This window comes from Pleurodeles waltl, chromosome 8 (genome assembly GCF_031143425.1).
Source record: "Pleurodeles waltl isolate 20211129_DDA chromosome 8, aPleWal1.hap1.20221129, whole genome shotgun sequence".
NCBI classification, from domain to species: Eukaryota; Metazoa; Chordata; class Amphibia; order Caudata; family Salamandridae; genus Pleurodeles; species Pleurodeles waltl.
In genome coordinates, this window is record NC_090447.1 from 14,443,421 (window position 1) to 14,454,135 (window position 10,715).

The following is a 10,715-nucleotide window of genomic DNA, read 5'->3' on the forward strand; positions in this document are numbered from 1 at the left end:
TCTCGGAAGCATACCAACAATCCCAAGGCGTGATGGGCCAGGTACTTGTTGAACTCAGGAAGATCAAGCAGCTGCAGAGGGATTACCACCAGGAAATGTTACAACAGGGCAGGTTCACAATGCCACCTTGGCCTCCCTAACAAGGGTGCTGAGGAACACCAACATCACCCTGAACAGGGATAGGGGACAACAAGACACACAATACACACCTTCCACTGACCCCGTAACATCAGCCCCTTCAATGTCTGGGGTAGCTAGTGTATAAGAGGCCCTGCCAGGGGAAGAACCTACCTCATACATCCCTGCCTCTGTAGCTGAAGAGCCCACCCACAAGTGGGGACATCTACCCAAGCATCCAGGAGGTGTGGATGCAAAGACCTCAACCACTGCCAGGAAGAAACCTCTTACTTATTGAACTCCTATGTGTGCCACAGATTCACTCTGTTGCTGTCCTACAAACACTTTCAATTTCCACGGATTGTTGGACACTGGACTTTGGACTTCACATGTTGTGGCAGCTACTCTAATGATTACATTTACCATGACTGTTCCCTTCACTGTTTGTGTTTCTTTATTTCTCATTACGTTGCACCTTTTACTTAAGAATTCCTGTAAATAAACACAATTAGCACTTTATCTTTGTCCAATAGTGTTATTTTGGGATGTACAATGTGAAAAGCACGTGATGTTAATGAGGCACATGTGAGAATGACAACGTAAGAAGGGACAGATCACAGGCTGGGTCAGGCTGAATATCACTACCAACACAACCAACACAAAACACAAAAGGTCTGCCACCCAAAAATTATGTATTTGAGCTGTACAGCCTAAAGGGTGCAAACATGTCTGGATTGTAATAGCCAAGAATGATCAAACATTGATTCACTTTTATAAATATACCAAGGTACTGTACACCTGAACATAGACAAAAAGGGCAACGTCAAACCTGGTACCATAGAACAGATAGGTAGATATAGTCCCCAGCTTGAACCTTATCGCATACTAATACCATGTCTATCCAACTTGACATACCCCATAACGAAGACAGAGGACAGTAAAACAGTCTCTAGTCAGAGACCTATCCTATTACACTGTTTAGCCATCCACTTCCATGCTTCTGCAGGCAGGTCGCTCCCAGCTCTGCCATCCGCGCCACCTCCACACCGTTTTTTCTCTCCTTTTTTCCCCGCCACTGCGTCCCCTGCGGCCCCTCCCGCCTCGCCCCTCCTCCTCCTCACCGTCCTTGTTTGCCTTTTGCCTTTTTTCCTGCCGCTGTGTCCCCTGCGGCTCCTCCCGCCTCCCAACTCCTTCTCACCGTCCTTGTTTGCCTGCATTTCCCGCCACTGCGTCCGCTGCAGCCCCTCCCGCCTCCCCCCTCCTTCACACCGTCCTTTGTTTGCCTGCTTTTCCTGCCGCTGCATCCCCCTGCGGCCCCTCCCGCCTCCCCCCTCATTCTCACCGTCCTTTGTTTGTCTGCTTTTCCCGCTGCTGCATCCCCTGTGGCCCCTCCCGCCTCCCCGCCTCCTTCTCACCATCCTTGTTTGCCTGCTTTTCCTACCGCTGTGTCCCCTGCGGCCCCTCCTGCCTCCCCCCTCCTTCTCACCGTCCTTGTTTGCCTGCTTTTCCCGCCGCTGGGTCCCCTGCGGCCCCTCCCACCTCCCACTCCTCACCGTCTTTTGTTTGCCTGCTTTTCCCGCCGCTGCGTCCCCTGCGGCCCTACCCCCCCAGCCCTCTCATTTGTCAAGCCCTCCCTTCTCCCAGCTGCCACGCCCACCCTCCCCTCCTCCTATGGAAGCCGCAGCGCACCCGTCTGCACCCGTCCGCGCCAAGGCCGCGCCCAGCGCCAGTCCCCCTGGCCCTCTCAGACACACCTACTCCCCCCTCACCCTCCACTCTCTCAACCCAGGCCCCCGCCCCACATGCACCCCATCTAGCCCCACACACACTCATGGCCCCTTCACCTGCCACAGCTGTCACTTCTCCTGCTCCTCCTCCCTCACACCACACACCAAACATAGCGACCCCACCTTCAACAAACACAACACCCCCAACACAAGACTCACCCACCCTGCCCCCACCAACCAACCCCGCCGCACACAAGCCCACAATCAGAACACACCCCGCAACAACACCCTCACGCACTACACCAACGCCACCCACCACAACCACCTCAACTGCCTGCTCCTCAATATCCGCTTCCTTCACAAACATGCCATAGAACTCTGGGGCCTCATCACATCACACTCACCTGACATTGCCTTCCTCACGGAAACCAGGACCAACTCCTCCTCAGAACCCGACATAGCCATAGCCACCCCCAAGGGATACAAACTCCAACACAAAGACCGCCTCAACAGGCCAGGCGGCGGCATCGCCATCCTACACAGAGACACCATCAAAGTCATCACCAGCTCCCAAAACACTATCGACAACACCGAACACATGCACTTCCTCATCCACATTAACAACAACTCCACCCTCAGAGGCACACTAATCTACAGACCACCTGGACCACGCCACGCCTTCTGCGACACCATCGCCAACAGCATCAGCTCGCACGGCCTCACCTCCACAGACTACATCATCCTCGGTTATTTCAACTTTCACTTAGAAAACCTACAAGACCACAACACTACCTCCCTCATAGACAACCTCACCAACCTCGGACTCAAACAACTGGTCACCGCACCCACCCACTCAGCAGGACACAAACTCAACACAATTTTCACCGCAAGCAAACACATAGCACACACCCACACCACCAAACTCCTCTGGACTGACCACCACTGCGTTCACTTCTCCTTCACCGAACCCCCCACACACTACCATCAACACACCACACCCTACGGCATGTGGGACAAGATCCCCACAGAACAACTAAATTCCCAACTGGCCCATAACCCCCCCACGCCAACAACCCCAACACAGGAGCACACAACCTCTCCAAATGGATCACTACCTGCGCAGACACACTAGACCCCTAGGAAAACACATTGCCACCCGCAACATCAACAACGCCCCACGGTTCACCCCTGAACTCCAAGACTCCAAGCGCAAATGCTGCCAAGCTGAGAAAGTATGTCGACTAGAACCTTCCACAACCAACTTCTCCACCCTCAAAACCACCATTCGCACCCATCACCAACTCATGCGCACTGCCAAAAGGGATCACTACAAGACATGCCTTGACATCAACTCTCAAAAAAAGAAGCAAAGAACTCTTCACCATCATCAATGAACTTACCAAACCCAAAGCCAGCAACATAGACCCCACACACAGACAGCCCCTATGTGACGCCCTTTACAACCACTTCCTCCACAAAATCCTGGACATCCACAACAGCTTCATACCACCCACACCCCCCACACACACCCCTCACTCACCCAACCCAACCCTCACTCATGACCCCCCCACCACACTCTCCACGCGGACCCGAACCACACACGAAGAAACCGAAAAAACCATGAACTCCAGCCACTCCGGTTCCCCCTCCAGCCCCTGCCCACAGCGCATCTACAACAAAGCTAGCCCAACCATCGCCCCCATACTCTACAACATAATAAACTCCTCTTTCGACTCCGCCACCTACCCAGACTCCTGGAAGCATGCGGAAATCACCGATCTCCTACAAAAAAAAACAAGCCGACCCGGAGATCCTTTCCAACTACCACCCCATCTCCCTCCTCCCTTTCCTCGCCAAGGTTGCAGAGAAATTAGTCAACGCCTGCCTATCCCACTTCCTTGAAGCAAACAACACTCCTGACCCCTTACAATCCGGGTTCCGCAAAAACCACAGCACAGAAACTGCCCTCATCGCATGCACTGACGACATCAGGGCCAAAGTCGACAAAGCCTCCACAGCGTTTGACACCGTCTGCCACCACACACTCCGCACACGCCTCCACAACATAGGAATTCTCCACAAAGCCTTAGACTGGCTCACCTCCTTCCTCACCGACCGGACCCAGAGAGTCCGCCTTCCACCCTTTCACCCTTCCACCCTTCCACTCCAACACTACCAAGATCACCTGCGGAGTCCCCCAACCGTCCTCCCTCAGCCCCACACTCTTCAACATATACATGATCCCCCTAGCCAACATCCTCCGAGCACACGGAATCACTATCCTCTCCTATGCAGATGACACCCAACTCATCCTCTCCCTCACCGGCAACCCCACCACCACCAAAACCAACCTACACGCCGCTCTCCTCGACACCGCCAACTGGATGACCACTAACCACCTCAAGCTGAACTCAAACAAAACCGAGATCATCATTTTCGGCCCCAACAAAACCACATGAGACGACTCCTGGTGGCCCACCGCCCTAGGCCCCGCACCCACTCCCGCAAACCACGCACGCAACCACAGCATCATCCTTGACCCCTCCCTCTCCATGACACAGCAAATCAATGCTCCAACCTCCTCCTGCTTCCACACACTCCTCAAATCCTTCAAATGGATTCCCCCAGAAACCAGAAAGACAGTCACCCACGCACTCATCAGCAGCAGACTGGACTACGGTAACGCCCTCTACGCCGGCACCACACTCAAACTCAAACGCAAACTCTAGAGAATCCAGAACACAGCAGCACGCCTCGTCCTTGGCCTCCCCTGCCACGAACGAATCTCACCACACCTCAAATCCCTTCACTGGCTCCCCATAGACAAGAGAATCACATTCAAGATCCTCATTCACGCACACAAATCCCTCCAAAACACCAGCCCAACCTACCTCAAAGACAGATTTAACTTCCACACTCCCACACACAACCTCCGATCAGCTGACCTCGCCCTAGCCACAGTCCCCCGCATCCAATGCACCACCACAGGAGGCAGGTCCTTCTCCTACCTCGCCCCCAAAACCTGGAACTCCCTCCCCACCGACCTTCGCAAAACCAAAGACCTCCTGGTCTTCAGAAAGAACCTCAAGTCATGGTTGTTCGATCAGTGACCCTCCCGACCCCCCTAATTTCCCCTCCCCAGCGCCTTGAGACCCTCACGCATGAGTAGCGCGCTCTACACATTTTTTTGATTGATTGACTTCCATGTCACACACATATGTCAGTGTAACAGCACAACCACTGTGTCCTGTAATGAGGAAACACATCCACAGGTACATATAGGAGGTCATTATGAACACATCGGGAAACACCGCCGACTACCATGGTGGCGGTGAACAGAATCCTGCCGTTAGCGGTGAATGGAAACCCACCATATAATGAACGAAAATCCCATCCCTGCCAAAAATCACCAGACCACCACTCCCCGCCATGACCCTGTCGGCCAGAATCCCGGACCTCCCCACCCTGCCACCGCCAAGCACACCCACATCCCGCCCTCCAAATAATGATGAACAAATCACCCTGGCGGACAGTGGAGGCCGGACGACCATTGGCGGCTGTGACCACTACGGGTGTCAAGTGGACTCAACAGCAAGAGGGGCACACATTGGATAGGCGTATGACCCACACACCTGACACACATCCACAACACCATAAAACACCCGCAGAAACACCCACAATCCTTTGCAACAAAACCAGGACAAGAAGATGGAGAGCACTAGAGGCAGACAGCGAACGCCGGCATACAGGAGACGCACACCAAACCACAGCAGAGCACCCTCACCTTGTTCCCAGCCCGACACCAATCACCACACTCACCATGTCACCCCCCAAACATCCACGCTTCACCGAAAGGGAGTTAAGGACCATGGTGGACGAGATCTTGAAGGTGGAGCAACAAATATTCGTGGCTGAGGTGCAGCACACACTCATCGCAAGGAAGATGGAGCTATGGCAGACCATTGTGAACAGGGTCAATGCAGTGGGACACCATCCACGCACGAAGGACGTCATCCACAAAAGGTCAGGGGCATGGCATCAAGGCACCACAACGCAGTGCAGAAGACTGGGGGAGGACCGCCACCAACACCACCAGAATATACAGACTGGGAGGAAAAGGTACTGGCCATCCTGCACCCTGAGGTACTCACTGGACTCACTGGAGGAGTGGACTCCGGTAAGTCATCAACATATACCCCATATACACCATACCTGTAATGTGTGCACCACCCCACCCCACCCACACCCACCAGGACAAACACCCCACCAAGGCATCAGCCACTAAATCCACCCCCGCATGACCACAAACCCATTAACAGGGCCACATCCCCCGTCCACAGTCACCTACCCCTGCATGTATTCACAATGGAACAACACCCCCCACCACAATGCAACCCCACACTGGCGCCAAATGCAATGTCAACCTCACAAAGGCACACTGGGAGGCCACTGAAAGTAACACCAGCACAAAATATCCCAGTCCTGTTCACCCTAAACGTTCATGCGGCTGTTACAGACATGTTTATGTCCCCCAATAGGCACCACCACCCATGCACCCCTAATGGACGGGACAAGGACTGCCAGTGCACCGCAGGGAGACAGAGGCACCTCACAGGACACTGGTGAAGGATCACTGGACACAGATGACCATTCAGGCCCCTCACACAGTCCTTGACTCTCACCATGCAGCAGCCCCACCCAGGAAACCACTGCCACCCCTACCATCCAGTCAAGACCAGCAGCCCAGGGCAGGCGTCCCCACACCAGTGTATCCAGGCCGCAGACTAGTGGAACACAGGTACAGAGGCCACAGTCTCCCACTCCCAACATGCAGGAAGGCGAGGACCCCAGTACAATTGGGACTGACAGACCTGTGCAGAGGACACAGGCACAGGGGTCTAGGGCAAGTGCAAGGGTGGCAGTGGGCCAGGGGGGAGGCCACAGACTGGATGCAGCAGCCCAGAACGTGATATCAGAGATATTGGGGGCCTACCAGCATACCCATGACAGGTTGGCACAGACTGTGTCCACCCTGGAGCACAGTCAGAGGATGCAGCAGGAACACCACCAACAGGCCATGGAGCAGTGGAAAGAGCACAACACCACAATGGCCACCATAACAGGAGCACTGCTGCAGCTGGTCAAAAACCAGTCTGACACCCACACAGGACAAGAGTCCCCCATAACAGCACCGGACAACCAGTATCAGATCAACCTATCAGCAGAAACCTCCCAGGAACTACCCTCTCAGGAAACCCAAGGGCCTACCATGTTATCTCATGAAGATCAACAGCAGGCGCCCAAAGCTAAGAACAAGGCCCCCTTCAAAAAGTAACTCTGCAACAATATACACTGCAACCATCCCACCCAATCACCAACCACACATTGCTAAGAGGCAATATAAACTACTGTAAGACAAGATGGACCCATCAATACTACCAACAAGGCTGCCACCATGTTGGTCTTGAGAGCCCCCCCCAACGACTTGCCATCACTGTAAATAGTACTATTCACTCACTGGAACCAATAAAACGCATATCACACCGGTAAAATTGTCCCCTGTGTTAAATTGTGAACAAAGTGAAGTATGGATACAACTGGCTGAGAACAACTTTATTGTCAAATCTGTGCATGAAGGGAGTCCTGTATGCCTAAATGGTGGCAATGAGGAAAAGAATATAATTTAAATCTGTCCCATGCAGAAGTGGGCCATGTATTGCATATCATTAGCAACCCCCCCCCTATATGACTGACCACACTGACAGTCTGTGTCACAAACCCCAATGTCAGGCCCAAGTCCCACACAGGTACTGGAAGTAGAGTTGTATCAGTTGGTTCCTGGAATTGACATCTTCCCCTTCCTCATCATCACTGTCACTCTCCTCACCTCTCTGAGGTGGCTGATCAGGACCTACATCACCCTCCACCTCCAAGAGGGGGATAGAATGTCTCACTGCCATGTTGTGCATCATGCAGCAGGCCACCACTATTCTACACACCTTATCAGGCCCATACACCAGGGAACCCCCAGAGGTATGTAGACAACAAAATCTAGCCTTCAGGAGACCTATAGTTTGCTCTATCACCCTCCTAGTACGTCCATGGGCCTCATTGTAATTTCTCTCTGCATCCGTCATGGGATTCCTCACTGGTGTCAGGAGCCAACGCAAGTTTGGATAGCCAGAATCACCTAGAAAATGGTGCAATACAGAGTCGTCATTGTTATGCCCCTTAGTCAGACAGGCTGCTTCTCTGCAATGTGTCAGTTAGTGACAGGCACACTTACCTATGATCCACCCTCTGTCCTCTTGGAGTTGTTCCATCTTCTATGGCACACTACTGTTCCTCAGCACAAAGGAATCATGGACTGATCCTGGGAACATGGCATTCACATGTGAGATGTACTGGTCTTCAGTACATACCAATTGAATGTTCATGGAGTGAAAGTTATTTCTATTTCTGTACACCTGTTCACTCACTCTTGGGGGTATGATCGGTATGTGGGTGCCATCAATGGCACCTATAACATGGAGTATGTTGGCAAAGGCATTGAATTCTGACTTGATGGCAGGGAGGTCAGTACTTTGGGGAAACCTCACATAGGACTGCAGATGTCGTACAAATGCACTCAGAAATCTTGTCAGTACCATGCTGAACATTGGCTGTGAAACTCTAGCACCTATGCCCACTGTCACTTGAATTGAGCCCAAAGCCAGGAAATGGAGTGTGGAGAGCACCTGCACTTCAGTTGGGATGGCATGCTGATTACGATTTCCCGGAGTTAGTGCAGGATCCAGTAAAGCACAAAGTTCCTGTATTGTTGCACGTGTGAGTCTGTAAGTGATGATGACATGATGCTCTACCATGGCCCTCATATCCACTAGTGGTCTGTACACCGATGGTGCCCTTCCTCACCACAGGGGTCGGTACCTAGGAGGGGTTTAAAAAGGTGTGATGAAGACACATACATAGGCACACATTTCACCTTTAGTGCACTGCATTGTTCATTGTAGTGTCTCTACATTAACTGCTACCTGACAGATATATATATATATATATATATATATATGTACATCACAAGGAGGGAACAGAGTATTTCATGTGTGCTACAACAGTGAATTGAGAGAGGCCTTGGTGCTTCATGTGGCTAGTAGGACCTGCATTGTGAGAAGTGTTTAATTTTAGATGCATTGGTCATGGCAATATTTCTGCCCACTGTAAATGTGCCCTTTCGCTGTGGCAGTGACCTCATACCGCTAGCGGTTGACGTCACAGCGTAAGGCTGTGTTTACCGCTGTTTGCACCCTCATTGGTTAACATAGATGCCAATGGGGAATCCTGGCGTGTCATGATCGCTGCTGGCGGTGACGGTGCACACCGCCGTGGAACGTACGCACGTTTGTCATAGTTTATTCACTTGACTCTCTGATCATGCGGACAGGTACTCCACTGTGTGTACTGCTATGGCCTGCCTCTGGCTATGGATGTGCCTTGTGTCGCAGGGGAAAGGGCCCCGGACTTTACCCAGGAGGAACTGGAGAAGCTAGTAGACGGGGTCCTTCCCATGTACGCAAAACTGTATGGACGGCCAGAGGTACAGGTGAGTCTGGGTTTGGGAGGCAGTGTGTATGTGTGATGGATGGTGTTGATTGGACATATGTGTGCACCTCTGTGCCTGCATGGGCCATGGGGCATGGCATGCTGCGTGCGTATGTCATGTATGTCTGACAGTACTGTCCGTCTCATAGTGGACGATTAGCCAGCTGTTCCTATCGTGCAAGTGCCTCCATTTCTGTGTGGTCCTTTTAGGTCAGTGCCCACCAGATGAGGGCACTTTGGCATGCCATCGCCAAGGAGGTGCGGACATTGGGGGTCTACAACCGGCAGAGCACCCACTGTCGAAAGAGGTGGGAGGACCTGCGGCGCTGGGCGCGTAAGATCAGTGAAGCCCAGCTGGGGAAGTCCTCCCAACATGGAAGGGGTGCCTGTCGGGCACTGACCCACCTCATGCGACGGATCCTGGCGGTGGCTTACCCAGACCTGGATGGGAGCTTGAGGGCTGCACAGCAGTCACAAGGGGGTGAGTACTAATTTCACATACTTCAGTCTGGAAGGATGTCTGGGGCTGCATTAGGGTTCATGCTGCTTAGAGGCAGGGACTTTGACTGGTGTCCATCAACTTTATGGTCCTCAAAGGGTGTAGGGGTGTCTTTGTCAGGTCTCCCATACGTTGCATCCTTAGGTATTCCAGGGGATGGGTGTAGAGCAGTACTCTGGTCAGTAGTCAGGGTCATGGCCATGGGCATAGTGTACGGTGCTGCCTGCTGGGTGTGTCTTCTGGGTGGGTGTATGTCTGGCCATTATGTACCTCCATTCAGATATTTACAAGTGTCTCTCCTGTTTTGTCTCCCCATCCCTCTTGTCTTGTGTTGTTTTGGTACAGCATCAGCATCTGGTGAGGGAGCTGAGGCACCGGCAAGTGGGGAGGAAGCGGTCCACGGATTGTCGGAGGCAGAGAACCAGTGGGTGGGAGGGCTAGGGGAGTTCCACGGGGGAGGCAACTACCACAGGAGGTAGTGACTCTGAGACCTCCTCCGATTGGGGGCTCCCCAGCAGTGGTGGACTCTAGTGGCCACGCCACTACTGTGACATCTTCCGCTATCCCCGTTCCATCACCGCCCTCCCTTCTGCTCTCCACTGAGTTGCCCGTGCCTGCCCACCCAGAAAGGTGGGCGTCTCCTTCACCCCAGGAACCTCCTCCTTTGCCCCAGTCAGCCTTGCTGCCCTCACAGAGGAGGCTATTGACCTCCTGAGAACCATCTCTGTAGGGCAGACAACCATTGTCAATGCCATCCAGGGGCTAGCATCAGA